The 17,044-nt window shown below is 39.0% G+C and overlaps 2 long non-coding RNA genes across 5 annotated transcripts in view; one reads left to right on the top strand and one right to left on the bottom strand.

The window, feature by feature from the left end:
• The window catches only part of LOC111767829 (uncharacterized), a 64,833-nt gene that overhangs the window by 23,415 nt on the left and 24,374 nt on the right, over positions 1-17,044 (top strand). For 2 of the 3 annotated variants that reach the window (XR_011426712.1, XR_002799700.2), the window contains exon 3: positions 3,713-3,899. The exons of the other annotated variant lie outside the window; for it this stretch is intronic. This is a non-coding gene — a long non-coding RNA (uncharacterized lncRNA). The remainder of the gene's footprint in view (positions 1-3,712; positions 3,900-17,044) is intronic. 3 annotated transcript variants of the gene reach the window in all.
• On the bottom strand, positions 46-15,163 carry LOC138917994 (uncharacterized). 2 transcript variants are annotated; one of them, XR_011426721.1, is made up of 3 exons: positions 15,075-15,163; positions 1,369-1,430; positions 46-184 (listed from the first exon to the last, which is right to left on the bottom strand). It is a non-coding gene; the product is annotated as an uncharacterized lncRNA (long non-coding RNA). The 2 variants fall into 2 exon arrangements; XR_011426714.1 differs by having other exon boundaries at positions 15,031-15,142.

Genomic DNA, 17,044 nt, shown 5'->3' with positions numbered 1-17,044 from the left:
CATCCCCTCAGTGATAACTATCAAATCCCATCTAAACCTTCTGTAAGCTCAACACCCCAGTTTCTATCATTGTTCTTCATGGATGTGGTTTCCATGGTTACCTCATTCTTGATTCATTCTTTGATAGTCATTGTGGTTCATAGAGATCGAGGACAAAATGCTTGGAGAAATATTCATGGTGAGCCTGTGGATACAAAGGAATGAAGTGGGATAGAAAACCATTCTGAGACCATCATAAGCAAGTGGGCTATGAAAAGAAGTGCAGGATGGTACTGAGGGGCGAGGACATGGGATGAGACTTGGGGACTCCATCCTGTCATGGATCTTCCTGGATAGGCTGATCCTGGTGAGAAGCAGATGGAGAACATCTGGGAAGGTAATCTGAGGCACTGACTGATTGGAAACGGAAAAGGAAAACAGGAAAAGTGGAGAGCTCTGTAGAAACCAAGTTGCCCACTTGTGTCTTAAAATAGTGTTTCTGGAAGCATAGTTTGCTGATCATCTTCCTAAGAATCTCATAGCCTGCTGGCGAGCATGCAGTCCCTGAGCCCAGCGAATATGTGTTCTTCACAGACTCCAAGGGAATTCTTAAGTACATGGAGAATCTTGTTTTAAGGGCTGGGGTAAGATGGGGACTGCTCATAGTCAGATTTAGAAAAGTGTTTTTCAAATTGTTTCACAAAGCTAAAGAATCTCATGTTTTTCAGAAATTTCTCTGAAATATAAAAAGTCCCAGATCAAGTGTTCAGTCTGTGTGCATTCCATCCCCATCAGTCCTTATCCCAACCCATAAGGGCCTGAAAAACAATAAAAAAGAGCTGCTTTTGTGACAAAATCCTGTCACAATAACCCTTAGAGAAAGGCCTCCTGCCCTGCAATCCCCCACCCCCAGGAAAAAAGCAGTTGAAGAATTCAAACTCATTATACATTCTTTCCATTCTCCATCCTCAGCTTTACTGAAATATTACATCTTTTCCTCTTTTCTACTGATGGATTTTAAGATAGATTTTCCAATGAAGTTTTAGATAAACAATGAATGGAAAGTGTCAAGTATGGTTGTAGCAAATGTAGATTTTTTTGCTTAGAATAAGAGAGAAACTAAAAGGGAATTTATCTAAAAATACGGTTTTTGCTTTTAGCAAAATATTTTAAGAATACTTACTGAATGTCCTGAGGAAATATCAATGCACATTTTTTCTTAAGTTGTAGCAGGTGAAAATCTAACGTTACTACACAAAAATATAAGGACCAATTTTTTACGTGTCAAAAGATTCTTGCTTTAATAAAATGATTTTGCGATAACATTTCTTTGAATAGAAGCCTTTGCCTTTTAGCCTATCTCCCCCAACTATTAAAGCATTTACTTACAGAACAGAGGGAAGGTCAGGGAGAAGTGGCTTCTTTTAATGAGATAGTGCCGATGAGATAGTCTGAAATGAGGAGAAAGCAGTAGTTATAATTTCACCGTAAGTCATCTGAAAGAGAAAAAAATGGATTCAAAGTGGATTCACCTACAGACTTTTAGAAGCACTGCTTGAGAAGAAACACAGACTACAATGCTCACTGACTCCTTAAATACTTATTAAGATTACCTACACTGTGCCAGCTGGGCATAAAGAGGTGGCAGAGACAGGCACAGTCCCTCCTTTCGAGATAGAGCTCTAAAATCACCAGGGCCCAGTGCATTTAATTACAATGGTAATGAATGCTACCAATAAGAAGTATAAAATGCATTGAGAATGAATTTTCATCACTTGAATGTCAAGTTGAAGTTAACCTTCAATGAGGGGATAAATTTAAAAACGGTTTTTCCAACTTTCAGTTTAGACTTACCTCTTTGCTTCAAAATTTTGAGAGTTGTTTGGAAGAGTGATTTTTTAAAACATAAAGTATGTGCCAAAGCCTGGTTATAAGACTAAGACTAAGAGAGGACTTCTTGCTTCCCGGTGGCTTGGCTTCGCTGGTATGGTTTCCAGCAAGCTCCTCTGAGGGCAAGGAAATTCCCATTTATTGAGTGCTGCCTCTGTCGGAGGAATTGGACCCATTTTGCCCAGCAACCCTAAGAAGTGTAGGTCACTGTGCTCCTTTTGCAAAGGAGAAAACTAAGGCTAAGAGAGATGAAATAATTTGTTTCAGGTCAGCAGAGCCTGTCCTTGCCCCTGCACTAAGCTATATAGTGGAGGAGGGGAAAGGGTGACAGATAAAAGGCTAATTTCACTGATAATTAGTCTATTCTTAGTGCAGCTAATGGGTTGAACCAAAGTAATTAGAGCCAACAAAATGCTGCCTTTTTATCAAAAGTAAATGTAGGGTCTGTAGATGAAAGAACAACTTGAGGTTCTTGAGAGAGAAGCAATAGTTGAGATTTTGTGTGCAATATAGTTTGTAATAAAATTAGACTGTACTGAACTGCATGAAAGAGACTGAGCATTGCACTTCAGGCACTTTATGAAGATGTTTGTTTTACCTTTAGCAAAGTTTGTAATAGGTAACGAGGTAAGGTTATAGAGAATTTATTTTGTGAAATCCAAAAAAAAAAAATTGCACAATGTCAATTTACACAAGGACTTAAAGCTTTTGATTTCAAGCAAGAAGTGAAGGGAGGAGCTAAAGTAATCGGATCAGAGAAATCACAGAAAACCAGAATTAAGATTTGTCAAGAAACCGTAATATGGAAAATCAAGATTTGCATCCTCCAGAAGAAGCATTGGTTGTAATAACAGAAAGCAATAACCACCAGTGTTAGGAAATTCTAATCTTAGCTCTGCTACATCTGCCCAATGAGGTCCAGATGCCAGCTACTCAAAAGAGTTTGAAGATTTTATCAAGTCCCAAAGCAGCTGGTGAGAGTCAACATATGATTCATTCTAAATTCAGACCTGCCAGGCCTCATCAACCAAGATGGCCAGCAAGAGGGTGGGAAGCTGGGAGCCGAGAGCTAGGGGCTGCGATGGAGACAGATTGAGATTCACCTTGAGTTTTTATTCTCTACCAAACTGTCACCCTATGTCTTTAATTTGCAGCCCACTTCTCAGTATAAGTAAGGACATGCTAAGGATACATTTGTGTGCATAGAAATATATGTTATATCTTATAAACAATATTATAGATAATATTTAGTGATACTATTCTGTTGACCTGGTTACAAGGCATTCTCTTCAATTTTGGTAGCAAATTATCTTACAAAAGTGTTCCTTTTCTATAATAAACATGTCTGATTTTGCTGAACTCTTCACTGTCCTTTTGTACTACCACCTAATAGCAATGCCTGGCTACTCTTCTCCTTCCTCCGCTGAACATCTCAGTCACCTCCTAACCAAAAGCAAATCTAAGCTCTCATATCACCCACCAAGCAAAATCATATTGTAAAAAGTCCAGACAATTAAAGGAGAAAATTGAGACTAAATTTTATGTAGGACATAACCTACTTTCCTCTGTGCACTTAAGATAATGTAATATTTTTAATTTATTTACTAGATATCGTGTCAACTGTGTTTAGCCTCTAGTTCCTATCAATAAGTAAGAATTCTAGCAATTTACCCAAAATAATAGAATTCTAAATTCTATATAATAAAATTCTAAATAATAGAATCGTAGTTCAATAAAACAATGTGTATATTCTTTTAAATATATGTGGCTTATGTTTATGAATAAATTCAAGTGAGTTTGAGTTTGTAGGTTTAACGTTCTCTTTTCTTTCCTTTTAATGCAGACTCTCCCAATTGCTTTTTCAATCCTCCTTCTACAAAAAACATGGAAGACGTAGCAAAGGGAGATCATTGATGATGGACTTTTAAGATGTCAGCTCCCAAAAAGCAGGAGTCTATATATAATTTTTAAATAAATGCCCACGAAGAATGGTTTTTCAAGATGAGATCAGTCAGAACTCTCTCTATTCAGTATGTAATGATAAATTAATTTAAAATTATTTATCTATTAGGGGGCGCTGGCCCCGTGGCCGAGTGGTTAAGTTCGCGCGCTCCGCTGCAGGCGGCCCAGTGTTTCGTTGGTTCGAATCCTGGGCGTGGACATGGCACTGCTCATCAGACCACGCTGAGGCAGCGTCCCACATGCCACAACTAGAAGGACCCACAATGAAGAATATACAACTATGTACGGGGGGCTTTGGGGAGAAAAAGGGAAAAATAAAATCTTTAAAAAAAAAAAATTATTTATCTATTAGGGGCTGGCCCGGTGGTGCAGCAGTTAAGCGCTCACGTTCCGCTTTGGTAGCCCAGGGTTTGCAGGTTCAAATCCCAGGTGCGGACATGGCACCGCTTAGCAAGCCATGCTGTGGTAGGCATCCCACATATAAAGTAGAGGAAGATGGGCATGGATGTTAGCTCAGGGCCAGTCTTCCTCAGCAAAAAAAAAAAAAGAGGAGGATTGGCAGCAGATGTTAGTTCAGGGCTAATCTTCCTAAAAAAACCCCAAAAATATAAAATTATTTATTGACTTAATACTTGCAGAAAGAATTTTAGGCAGCTTACAAAAATATATAAAACACTCATGACAGGGTTGTAACGACGACGTATAGTGAAAGAAATAAGATAAGGCCACCCATGAGATTAGTGCGTGTGCCTTGAAGTCCTACATACTTATGAGAACATGGGTCTGATCTCTCTGGCAGTGAAGAGAGATGGTCAGTAATGTGATTCACAGGATCTGTGAGGGAGAAATTGGTCTTTTATTCAGGGGTAGCGCAGCCACTCAGACCTGCCTGGGAGGTTGTCACCTCACTTCAGACAGATATGATTGGTTGACTGAGGGGAATCACACTCCGTCAACACTGGGAGAAAACCGTAATCCAAGATCTAACATTCCATGCCATGGCAGCAGAGCTGTAGTAACATTGATGGAGAACATATTTAAAGCAGGTTTCACCAAAACCACAAAAGCAAACACAAAAAACTACTCTCCATAAACACCCATAGAAAGTCTAACTTTGGGGCTGGCCCCGTGGCCGAGTGGTTAAGTTCGCGCGCTCCGCTGCAAGCGGCCCAGTGTTTCGTCAGTTCAAATCCTGGGTGCAGACATGGCACTGCTCATCAAACCACGCTGAGGCAGCGTCCCACATGCCACAACTAGAAGGACCCACAACAAAGAATATACAACTATGTACCAGGGGACTTTGGGGAGAAAAAGGAAAAAAATAAAATCTTAAACAAAAAAAGAAAGTCTAACTTTGAGCAGCACCATCTAGGTTGAGTTGTTTGCCAAAGGTATACCTGCGTAGGCAGGTATCTGAATGAAATCACTTGCCGAATGTAGTTATTAAGTTTAAGTCAATTATATTTTGAGAGTTAGTTACCAAAATGGATGGCTTTGGCTTCGGAATCATTGGCAGTTATTTGCTAGTGTGGCCCCTCTTATCATCTCCCAACAGAACCAGTTCATATGGAATTAAAGAAGACTTAATCGTCTGTCTTCTGTAGTTGAGTACCAGTGCTGAAAGAACGCTCCCCAACACTCTGAGACGGGTACAGAAAGATGTGTGTGGTCACCGGGTATGTTAGTGTTAAACCTGCATTCAGAAGAGATAACGGGGAGAAATTGCAGGCCTGAAGAATGGAGAGACAAGAAGCTGAGGAGGAGAGTTACAATCACAGGCATTGTGTTGGGCTCAATGCTCTGGGACTGTGTGGTGCTTGGTATAACAGATTTTGTGGGGGTGCTATGAAAAAGCTTTTCATCCTCCAAAATAATTAAATAAAAAGGAGGATGCTCTGGAACGCTGCATAACTCTGGGGAATTTGTTCTGGGAATGGAAAACCCTGAAAATAGGACTTTGAATAGGATATGACTTGTGAAATATTGAAGATTTTCTTAAATTCCACTTTAAGGAATTTGCAAAATCCTCAGTCTATAATTTTAAACAATGCATTCAAGTAGGATGGACACATGCCTTTAAGGTTTTTTATTTAAATTGGGAGCATGTGGAGATAAAGTCAGGAATACCCTAATACCATAGGGTAAAGAACTAAAGGAATAGGAAAGAATTCTTCTTTTTACAAAATATCAGACCCAACCAGAATATACCATTGTATATATAAAATGTATGTATATATAAAATTATATGTAACCATTATGTATACCATTGGGTGAAAAGAGAACAGTTGAATATACAGCAGAATTTCTATTTTTGAATATACAAATATATGGTGATGACCTCTGAGTGCTGTAGATGGGAGAATTCCAGAACTTCACTTCTTTATATTTTTTCTTATTTTACTTAGTTTTTCCTATATTTATTTATTTACTTACGTATGTACGTATGTATGTATCAGTGAGCTTGCTTTACTTTTTCATCCTGTAGGAAAAACATTGCCTTTAAAGAATTCAAACAGATAACGTACATGGTTATGTTTTTCCAGTAGTAAAAGTATCATTCCTTGTGCCAAGTATTTTAAACTGTGTCATGTGATGCTCTAGGTCGATTGGTTTCTTAAATGGGCTAAAACCAGATACAGCTTTGTGGGGAAACAAATACTCCTTTGCAGTCCAGCAGGAATTCCCTAAAAGTAGGCTTTTATTCAATAATCTACACAGCCTAAAGTTCAAAGCACTGTGGATAAATAAAAGTCAAAATTTTTTAAATATTAAAAGAAATACTTAAAAAATTAAAAAGAATTATAAATGTTTCATCAGTTTTTTGTTAAAAAGCCTTTTATAAGATTAACTATATACTTTGATTTTAATTTGTTGTATCTCCACAATTTACCCATATGTAGCAATAAGCTTTAGACCATATTCAGGAGTTTACTTACTCAAAAAAAATATATATATTTTTTTCCTTTTGCTCCCAAAGCCTCCCGGTACATAGTTGTGTATTTTTAGTTGTGGGTCCTTCTAGTTGTGGCATGTGGGACGCCACCATCAGCATGGCTTGATGAGCGGTGCCATGTCCGCACTTAGGATTTGAACTGGCAAAATCCTGGGCCGCCGAAGCAGAGCATGCGAACTTAACCACTTGGCCACAGGGCCGGCCCCTACTCAAAAATATTTTGAGGCAGCTATTCCTCAGCCTTCAGTTGTAATTGAAAGAAATTATTTCTCATTATGGTCCCACATCTGCCTCCCACTCATCTCCTAGTTCTAACTTTTGGAGCAAGGCAAATTCTTCTTTCTCTGAATATGTGCTAAGTATTTGAAAATAGCTATTTTATCCTTCCTAAGTTTTCTCTTGTCTAAACCAAAAAGTCCAAATGATGCAACTTTTCTTTTTGAACGAAAATGTAAGACGTTCTATCAATTCCTGCTAAATTTCACTTTATCACTTTCATCAATTAGTTTGCTCCATGAGGATATCCAAATATTTCTTCTGGGATCCAGTGCATTAAACACCTCTCTCAAGTTTATATCTTCCTGCCTTTGAAATACATTGAGAAAATCTTTAAAAATTATAAAAGCAAGAGTCATAATTATTTTCCAGTTTCTGAATAATCAACAAGAGGATAGTGAAGATAAAATTATTGAATCAATCTTTAAAATTTTTCATGTGGACCCATTAGAAATATTTAACTTTTATTTTTAAATGATACATAAAATAGTCATATATATGCACACATCTTTCTATTTTTTAAATATCTGAAATGCATTTTTTCATTCTAATAAGATAATTTAAAGAGCGACAGATGTTATATTGTGCAAAAATATTTCCTGAATAATCAGATAAAGCTCATGAAGTAGAGATGATTTCTTTTCTTGTTACGTTATAAGCACTACTTTGGTTAGTCAGAATAATGAAAGAAATTCAGTTTTCCAGCGATACAAATTTCATCTTAAACAACCAGGCTATATCGTGGCTTTAAAATAAGACCTTCATCTATCTTTAAGTTGTAAAGAGTATATTTTAGGGTTTTACCAAACGATACTAATATATTATTTGCAGAAATAGTTTGGGCTGAATCTTCCTATTTCAAAAAAGCATTTTTTAAATAAGGGGGTCAGGTTAAGTAATCTTTAAGGTCACTTCTAGTTTGTTGTTGCTTTTTTTTAATCCACTAGAAAAATATTCTCTTATCCATTGAATTATACCCTGAGTAGACAGTTGGTGTACTCCATTTTAAAAAATGCTTTTAAATGATTACTGTTCATTTTCCACATGAAAACAATTCTGTTTAGACATGGATAATCCAGCCGTTATCTATGAATGCTTAGTTAAACCTTAGCAAAAGATCAGAAGAATCTGCTAAAACTCCTCAGAAAGAAAACATTTTGATTTTTTTGTTGCTGTTGGATTTTGATTTTGCCCTGTAAGACACACCCCACATAAGCCGGGAACAATATTGCTGAGTTCTAGAATACTCTGCAGCTCTCAGCTTGATGAATGGCAGGAAGGAGAGAGAAGAGACTACAAAAGCTTTGGCCCCCTTCTCTCTTGAAGGCTCTTTCACCAGCACCCCCCTGGCCACACCCTGCCTGTCTGGTTCTCAAGAGAAGCCATCCAGGCCTTCCTCAGGCACTCTGCCACCTTCTGCTTCCAGCTACCACACAGGCCCTCTTTGTCTTCCCCGAATTAATGCTTCTTTGGATCAGAACCTGACACAAAGCCATCAGAGAGTGAGCCAGGGTATTCCACAGCCCCATCTCTCAAATAAACAGTCTGTTTATGTTAATAAACCTCACAGGGATTCTTGAGGCCTCTAGTGTTATGCTTAGGACCTAACATTTCACATTTGCTCCCTTTGAGGAGAGTTGGTGTTGTTGCCCCCTGAAAACTGAAATACAGAGTGATGCATGACTACTTAGCTAGCCGGATCTGCCCAAGCACTGAATCCACCAGGGCCTCCCACCCCAACTGCTCAGATCTGGCCTGGCTCCAGAGAAGCAGGCCTGGATCTGGCTTTCTCAATCTAGCCAGCCCTGGAAGAGAAATCCAGATTTGGGTCAGGTTATTTTCAAAGGACTCATCAGGGGAAATGAGGACAGGGCACTTTTAGGCCCTCTCTAGAAAGGCCTGGCACTGGGCTACAAGGCAGGAGACATAGCATCTGATCCCGGGTCTGCCACTGACCTGCCCTTGGATAGGTCATTGCTTCTCTGGGCATTAGTTTTCTCATTTGCAAAATACAGTTCAACAAGAAAACTTTCAAGACCACTTCCACTGTACCACCTACATATTTTAAGCAGACTTGAAACCACCTGTCAGGCCCAGAACCGAATAAACCACCTCACCCAACACTACACCTTTCTCAATGTGGGTCAAACGTCCAGGGAACTGGTGCATAAGGTGACACTTGTCTTCACATCAAGGTAATTATGGTGTCCAGATAAAGCCTTTTTATGTGTGTTTGTATTATTTGTATTTGTCTTATTTTGCTATCTTCATTGCCGATAAGACAGTTGAATTCACTTCAGCTACCTGGTACAAGATATCTCTTTAAGAGGAAAGAGATTAGCAGCCAGTATTTGGTATCTTTGAAGTAGAAGAGGCCAAGATAAGAAAAGATAAATCAGGTTGTCCTACATGGTTATAATCTCAAATTGATTTTTCTTGTGTGTGCATGTGGTTCAAACCAACCAACAAAAATTCCAAACCAGAACAAAGAAAGGTGAGGTCACCTCTTCCCCTTGTCTCCTTTTCCCTCTGCTACGTCTTTTCTCTTCTTTTAGCCCTTACAGCACTCTGAATTTTTGTATTTCCCTGGACTCCTTTTGTCACAGAAAAAGAGCAGGTCTTATAGAGCGAGTTCTTTGAGCAGAACTGGAGGTGGTGTTGTCTCTCCCAGAGTAATTCATCATTAAAAATCACGGTTTGTTATCTCTTACAAGCAAGGAAACATCAGAAAGTAAATCATTAGAGAAAAATCATTTTCATTCTCCCCCTCCTCTCACACTGCTGTTCGATTTTAATTTCTTCTAAACTTTTTTCTTTTTTCCTATATGGTTGTAATGATATAGTACATGGATTCCACATCTTGTTTCTGTATGTTTTCACATAAACATAATGGCTGTGTGCTAATCTCCCAGGGGCAAGTGGCACAGTTTTCTTAACCACTGGTCCTCCAAGTCGGGTCTCCCAGGATGCTCTGAGGGTTGGATGAAGAAATACATTGACCCAGAGGCAATAGTCCTCAGTGTCGAAACTTCAGGTGCGCTGGGAAGCAGATGGGGCAGAGAGTTTGAACACGGGTAGAAGTTCATGGGCCTCATCTTGCAGATGTTAAACAAGAGCCCATCGTGGTCAATTTCTTTCTCTTTCTTAAACTTTAGACAGCTTTACTGTGATATGATTCACATACCATACAAGTCACCTGCTTAAAGTGTACAGTTTAATAGTTTTCAGTATATTCACTGAGTTTATGCAACCGTCACCATAGTCAATTTTAGAACATTTGTGGTCAATTTCTACGAAAGATGAGAAAGCAAATTCCTTTATTTCACATGGCATTTGAAATCAATCTTCTATTTGTTATTAGTTTTACAGTTATTTATCTAAATTGATGTTTCTCAAACGAAGACAGTGGGTTGGTAATACCCCGTAACCCTGGTGCTTCTACCCCTGGACAGGTGGGAGGGTTAACCGGTTGCCATGCGCCAGCACACACAGTTCCCTTTAGGTCAGCATGTGAGAGAGCAGAGAGCAAACAGTCTTTGGCCTAGGGTCAGGCTGACTTCTGAGTTCCTATTGCTGGTGCTGTGTTTTGATCTACCTTAAATTCTGTTAGGAATTGGGAGAGCTGATGACTTCTTTCTACTTGGGTCCCTGCCCTCTTCCAGATCTTAGCTCACTCCTGACTCCAGGTACCCTGCTGACATCCAGGCATCTGCTTACTGCCTTGGATTCCAGGCCCGGGCTCTTGGTCTTGCTCCTGACCCCTTGCTGCACTAGAGTCCTCACTCTCTAGGAGTCAGCCCCTGACGCCTGCTTGGCCTGCTCCCCAGTGCAAGCAGCCCAGCATGTCAGTCTCATTCTGTTGTCACCCACACCCTATTTTGAAATCATGAGTGATTCTCCTCACTTACATAGGGCTGTCTTCACCAACTGAAGATAAAGAAGCTTGTATTTCAAAGGTCATGTTTCCAAATTCAAGACTTGTAAGATATACTAAGAACCAGGGATAAGCTAGATTGAAAAGTAAGCCTTAGTGATTTATTTCATATAAAGATGTTTAGCATGTGTTATTTATAAAACTGAGATATCCAGCAATGGAGGGTACATGAATGAACTAAGATATATCTCCATGATGAAATATTACTCAGCTATTGACATTGATATTTATTAAAAGGCTTTAATGGAGGTAATTAAAGTTAATGAGGTCATGAGGTGAAATGCTTATAATTTTTGGTCAAAAGTCAGGATTTAAAATTGCATATAAAGAGTTATCTCAACTATGTAAAACACACACATAAAGAAATAAACAAAATGTTATCTCAATAGATTCTGATATTTGCTTTTCTATGCTTTTCCGTACTTTTTAAAATGAGTATGTATTCCTTTAACAATCAGAAAAAGGTACATTAGCTTTTTTAAAACAAGTTTACTGAAGTATATTTTACATATCATAAAATTTACTTATTGCATGTGTACAATTCAATGATTTTTAGTGACTTTACCAAGTTGTGCAATAGTCACCGTAAATAAGCCTCAGAACATTTTCATCACTGCAATAAGATTCCTCATGCGCATTACAGTTAATGCTCGTTTCCACCTTCTGCCCCAAGCAACCACTGATCTACTTTCTGTCTCTATAAATTTGCCTTTCCTGCGCTTTCCGTGTAAACAGAATTAGACAATATCTGTTTTCTTATGTATGGCTTCTTTCACTTAGCATAATATTTTTGATAATTTTTTTGACATAATGTTCATCCCTGTAGCGTGTATTTATTACTCAGTAGTCCATTACATAAATGTACCACATTTTGTTTATTCATTTATCTACTGATGGACATTTAGGTTGTTTCCAGTTTGAGGCTGTTATGAATAATGCTGCTGTGAGCATTCATGTGCCAGTGTTTATGGGGACATATGTTTTCAATTCTCTTGGGCAGATACCTAGGAATGAAATGTTGGGTCACATGGTAGCTTTATGTTACCTTTCTGAGAAACTGCCAAACTATTTTCCAAAGTGGCTACCTTAAATTTTATCAGCTCCACTGCAGGATTTAAAGTCTACCTCTCAGCATTTAGATGTGAGCTTGGATCTGGCTCTTCCATCCTCTTGTCAGCAGATCTAGCTGGTGACTGAGAGGATAGTATTATGAAAGTTATAACCATACTTGCATTGCTCCATGACATCATCCTAGAAATTATGGAAGATTCCTATGCAGCCTCTATCTTTCCTCAAGCTCCCAATAAAAAACTAACTCTCTACTTGGCTTTTCTGAGCTGTGGAAATTTCTATCATAATTTCAGTATTAAAAGGGAAGTATACCTTTTGCCCAGTTGCCTTTGCGGAGGTAATTAAAGTTAGATGAGGTCATGAGAGTGGGGCCCTAACCCAATAGTATTTGTGTCCTTAGAAGAAGAGGAAGAGAGACCTGAGCTCTTTCTCTCCACAGCAGCACAGAAGAAAGGTCACGTGAGGACAGAGTGAGCAGGTGGCTGCCTACAAGCCAGAAAGGGGTTTCTCCCCATTTAACTTTAATTACCTCCGCAAAGGCCCTGTCTCCAAATACAGTCACACTGAGGGTTAGGGCTTCACCATGGGAGATTTGGGGGGGTACAATTCAGTCCATAGCAATATGGTTCTCAAGCAGAGAGTTTTAGGGAGACAACTCTGCTATTGGCTACTAGGATGAGTTGAAAGAGAAAAGTCTAGGGGACTAATTTAGAAGCTATATTGTGATGATCAAGACAAGAGATGTTGCAAGACTTGACTAGGGCACAAAGAGGTTAACCAGCTGGGAAGAAAGAGCCTGAGTGGAATTCCCTAGCTCTACTACCATATTTTCATTATAGAAAAGGAATTTTGCATCCTTACTCCTATTTATTTATCACATTATAAAATCTAAACCAGAGCATAGATCAAAGAGTGTACTAGGCACACAAACACACCATTCACCCATCCATACACATACACACCCAAACACTGGACCATATGTACTTTCATTCACCCTTACCCACTTGCACACAACTGCATTCATCTACGAAACAGTAATTCAAGGATGCAAATGCAAAAGAAAAAGAATGAGCTCACAATATAAGTTTGTGAGAGAAAAAGACTGAGTAGGTAGGAGGGAAAATCAAGAGTGTGACAGTTAAGAGAGAGAGTAGAGTCAAGATTCCTGAAGCCCAGGGGAAGATTCAAGTGATGTGTTTCTCTTCAACTGATTCTGGAAACGAGGTTACATACATTTTTCACTACTCCATGGATATATGTCACACCAAAACCCAGTATTTCATAAACCGGCATATGTGGCATACAGACTTGATGCACCATCTTTGTTCAGGTTTATATAAAGAGGCCTCCTGGCTTTTACTTTGATGGGCGGTGTCTGCTGGGCCCTCTTCTATTAGAGTGGTCTGGGCTGATGAGTTCGGATCCTGGGCATGGACCTACACACTGCTCATCAAGCCACACTGTGGCGGCATCCCACATACAAAAAATAGAGGAAGATTGGCATAGATGTTAGCTGAGAGACTATAGTTCTTAAGCAAAAGAAGGAAGATTGGCAACAGATATTAGCTTAGGACCAATCCTCCTCACACACATACACACACATACAAAAGGTAAAACAGGCAATCCTCCTCACACACATACACACACATACAAAAGGTAAAACAGGCAATATAACCTAACACTGTAGATATGCTGATTGGGATGCACCAACAGTACAAGGACAACAGTGGGAAGAGAAGGGACAGGTCTTGCATAGGAGTAGAAGTTAGTAGTGCAAAGATTAGCTGAAGGCCTCTGGAGTCAGAATGACCTAGGTTCAAATCTCAGCTTCCCCACTTGGCTGTGTGATCTTGAACACCTTATTTAGCCTCCATGTGCCTCTGTTCCATTAACTGAAAGGAACCGGGAAAGAATAGTACTTATCTCATAGGGTTGCTATCAGGATTAAATGAGATAATGTACATAAAGCATCCAGCACAGTTTGGCACATAGTAGGCATTAAAATAATCAACTGATGGAAGCTGCTTTTTAAAATCCAAAAGAGAAAACATGCACAGTGCTAAAAATAATAAGCATTAAGCTTTCTGTGGAGCTTATTTTAAAAGATCTAACTAGCTTAAAGGTCTTGAGAATGGTGGGAGTATCTCAGTCAAAAAAATTTTCGTTAAACATCCCACTGGTAGAATAAGTTTTCTCACAATTCCGTTCTTTGTGAGACTGAATATGAAATGCAGTACAACTAGACAGGACTCCCACTCCAAGTGTGCTGACCACCAGATGCAGGATGACATTTTCCCAAGATATTTGCTGGACTTTTTTTTTTCTCCAAATAATGAGTCATTATTGTGAGAGATTGTTCATTGTAAAACTCTTGTGTTCCTGCCATACATACCAAAACAAAAGGTCATTTTTCAGGCACTTTATGTTACAGTCAAGAACAAAAGAAAATAATGTAATGCTATGAAATGTCATACCATAGCATAGTGGATACTGTCTTGCTGGGTCTTTTTTATATAGCTTTAAAATATACACATTAGGCACAAGCAAGCGGAAGAATTTTGTTGGACACAATTTATGCAAAAATTATATGCCTTTATATGCACAGGTAATTTCTGGAAGGACAGACAATAATCTTTTGATAGTTATTATATCTAAGGTTAGGATTCTTTTACTTTTCATTGTATACCCCTATGTACTCTTGAATTTAATTTTTAAACAATGAACATATAGTATTTGCAGAATAATTTTCTAAGCCATATGAAATGCATAGAGAAAAAAATTTTACACTGCCAGATTAAAGGTAGGCCTCAATGCTTTAGGTATAATTTAGGGAGAAGAGAGAAAAAATTGTCATCTGAAGTTGTCTGTCTTGTAAGATAAAAGACAGAGAGATAAATAAAATAAACGTGTGTGTACATGTGTATGCACACACACGCATAACTATTATAACATGGCAGTTACTTACAGCCTAAGTTATGCTGAGAACAAGGAGTTCCCAGTGAGAATTACCTCCAAGCACTCCCAGGGCTGCTCTGTAAACATAGGCGGTTGAGCTGCAGCATTTTTGCTAAAATGAGGCAACCCAACGGAGTTCTATCCGGAAGAAACTCTCCTGACTCACAGCTTCCAGCCACACCTACTGGTGATAAGGATCAGCACCTAGTTGTTCTACCTAGTTGTCCAACTGGATATAACTTTGCTGCTTCACCCCATTTTGCTCAACACTTTTCCTTCATTGGGTCAGGATAACGATTCTAAGGGCTGCAGCTGTTATCATAAGGGGACTGGATCACTTGTTTCTGCATTGGCTGAGGACTTTGCTTTTTATCCTTCACCCTCACCCTAACTTTTGGATATTATGATAGAAAACCCAAACAACTTGCTTATAACCAAATTTCCCTGCATTCTTACACAAAAATGGACACAACTAGTGAAAATTTAAAATTTCTTGGCTAGTAGTCTCTTGATATGGGGGTATAGTAACACGTAACTTAAGCTGGAGAATGAAGTCACTAAGAGCCCTCCTAAAAGTCCCTAAACTGTACAGCAAATAAAGTCCAAAATAAGATCAGAATAAGTGCCCTAAAGCTTAAGGAAAAATCTTCCAAAAAGCAGGAGTCTTAGTGAAGACGTGACAAGATGCCAGTTTTTTTTATAGCATCCTTCTAAGGTAGGCAGATAGATGTAATCCTCTCTGCAAATGTCTTCAGTAAATTTACAAAATAAAATGATGCAGAAACTTGCAGCCCCTCTGCCCACCCAAGGACCATTTTTAACCGCTCTGTGGATAGTGAGTGAGCCCATATATGGGTAGCGTGAGAAGAGTTTACGGAGCCACAAGTTTCCCTTGGTTCAGGTTAACAGAAAGAGACCACATGGCCAATATGAACTCTCTGCTTTCACTTTACAAGACAGTGTCTGTTGAACCCTCTCCTGTTAGAAAGGTTTGCGCTGAATGAGGACAAGACTTTTTGCAAAGGAGATTCAAAAGAAAACAGCAAAAATCTCTCTTCTATTGCCGTGAATCTATAGGTTCTCATCTGAGCCTCTCTGTATTTTCCCAAACCATCTTATAATCAAATCCTCTATGTCTGATTTCCCAGATAGTAGCACTCTAAAAACCAAACCCTTAAATATATTGATTCAAAGTCACAGGAAAGAGGAAACTGGCTGCATTCTGTCCCTGGCACGAGTATAAAATATATATCATCAACAAGTATCTGAAGAACAAACAAGAGAGAAGACTCATGGCAAGTGATTGAACTGTCTGGTTTAGTTTCAATTTTTGATTATTCTGATCATAGTTTTCCAGCTTTAGTCCAAGCCAGGTTATTTACTCAGCATTTTTCTTTTTTTCCATATTAGAAGCAGATAAGCAATAATGGTGGTGGAGATGGGAGGCTCCAAGCCTGTGCCACTGGAGAGTCAAAACACGAGAGCTGGTGACCTTGCTAAAGAAAAGCGGGTAGGATAAGGGAAAAACCTACCAGGGAAGGGAGAGAAATCAAGAGATGAAGAATAAGATGTCCTTTTACTTGGGTCTGGACAGCATAATGTGGAAGATGCATTACAGTGGGGGCTGTAGGCAGCTGGGACCAGCTGGCTGTGAGGGACCGCAGAAAGTTTAGTCAATTTGTTGAGATGTTAGACCATTATCTGCAACGGCTAATATTCCAACCCTCTGCAGTACTGTGGCTTCATATTTGAAGTTATATAAAATTTCTCCTTGAGTTCCCTAATGGAAGGTTAAAACATGCCTGGATTTAGTTCTATAGTCGATTTGCATTATTTGCAGAGTCCATATTTGCGAAGAGTCACCTACTTGCTAAAATTTATTTGTGACTTGAAACTCAATACTCCTAACGCTTTCATGGTTATTCATGGACATGCATGTGTGCAGAGTGGTGAAAAATCTGAGTCACTAGGGGACACGTTTCCAGCTAAGTTTAAACAAGGGGACACTCTGCCTTCTTGTTTTA

The sequence above is a fragment of the Equus caballus genome, chromosome 1 (genome assembly GCF_041296265.1).
Source record: "Equus caballus isolate H_3958 breed thoroughbred chromosome 1, TB-T2T, whole genome shotgun sequence".
NCBI lineage: Eukaryota > Metazoa > Chordata > Mammalia > Perissodactyla > Equidae > Equus > Equus caballus.
Note: the sequence above shows the minus strand (reverse complement) of the source record. Positions and strands in the feature narration are given on the sequence as shown.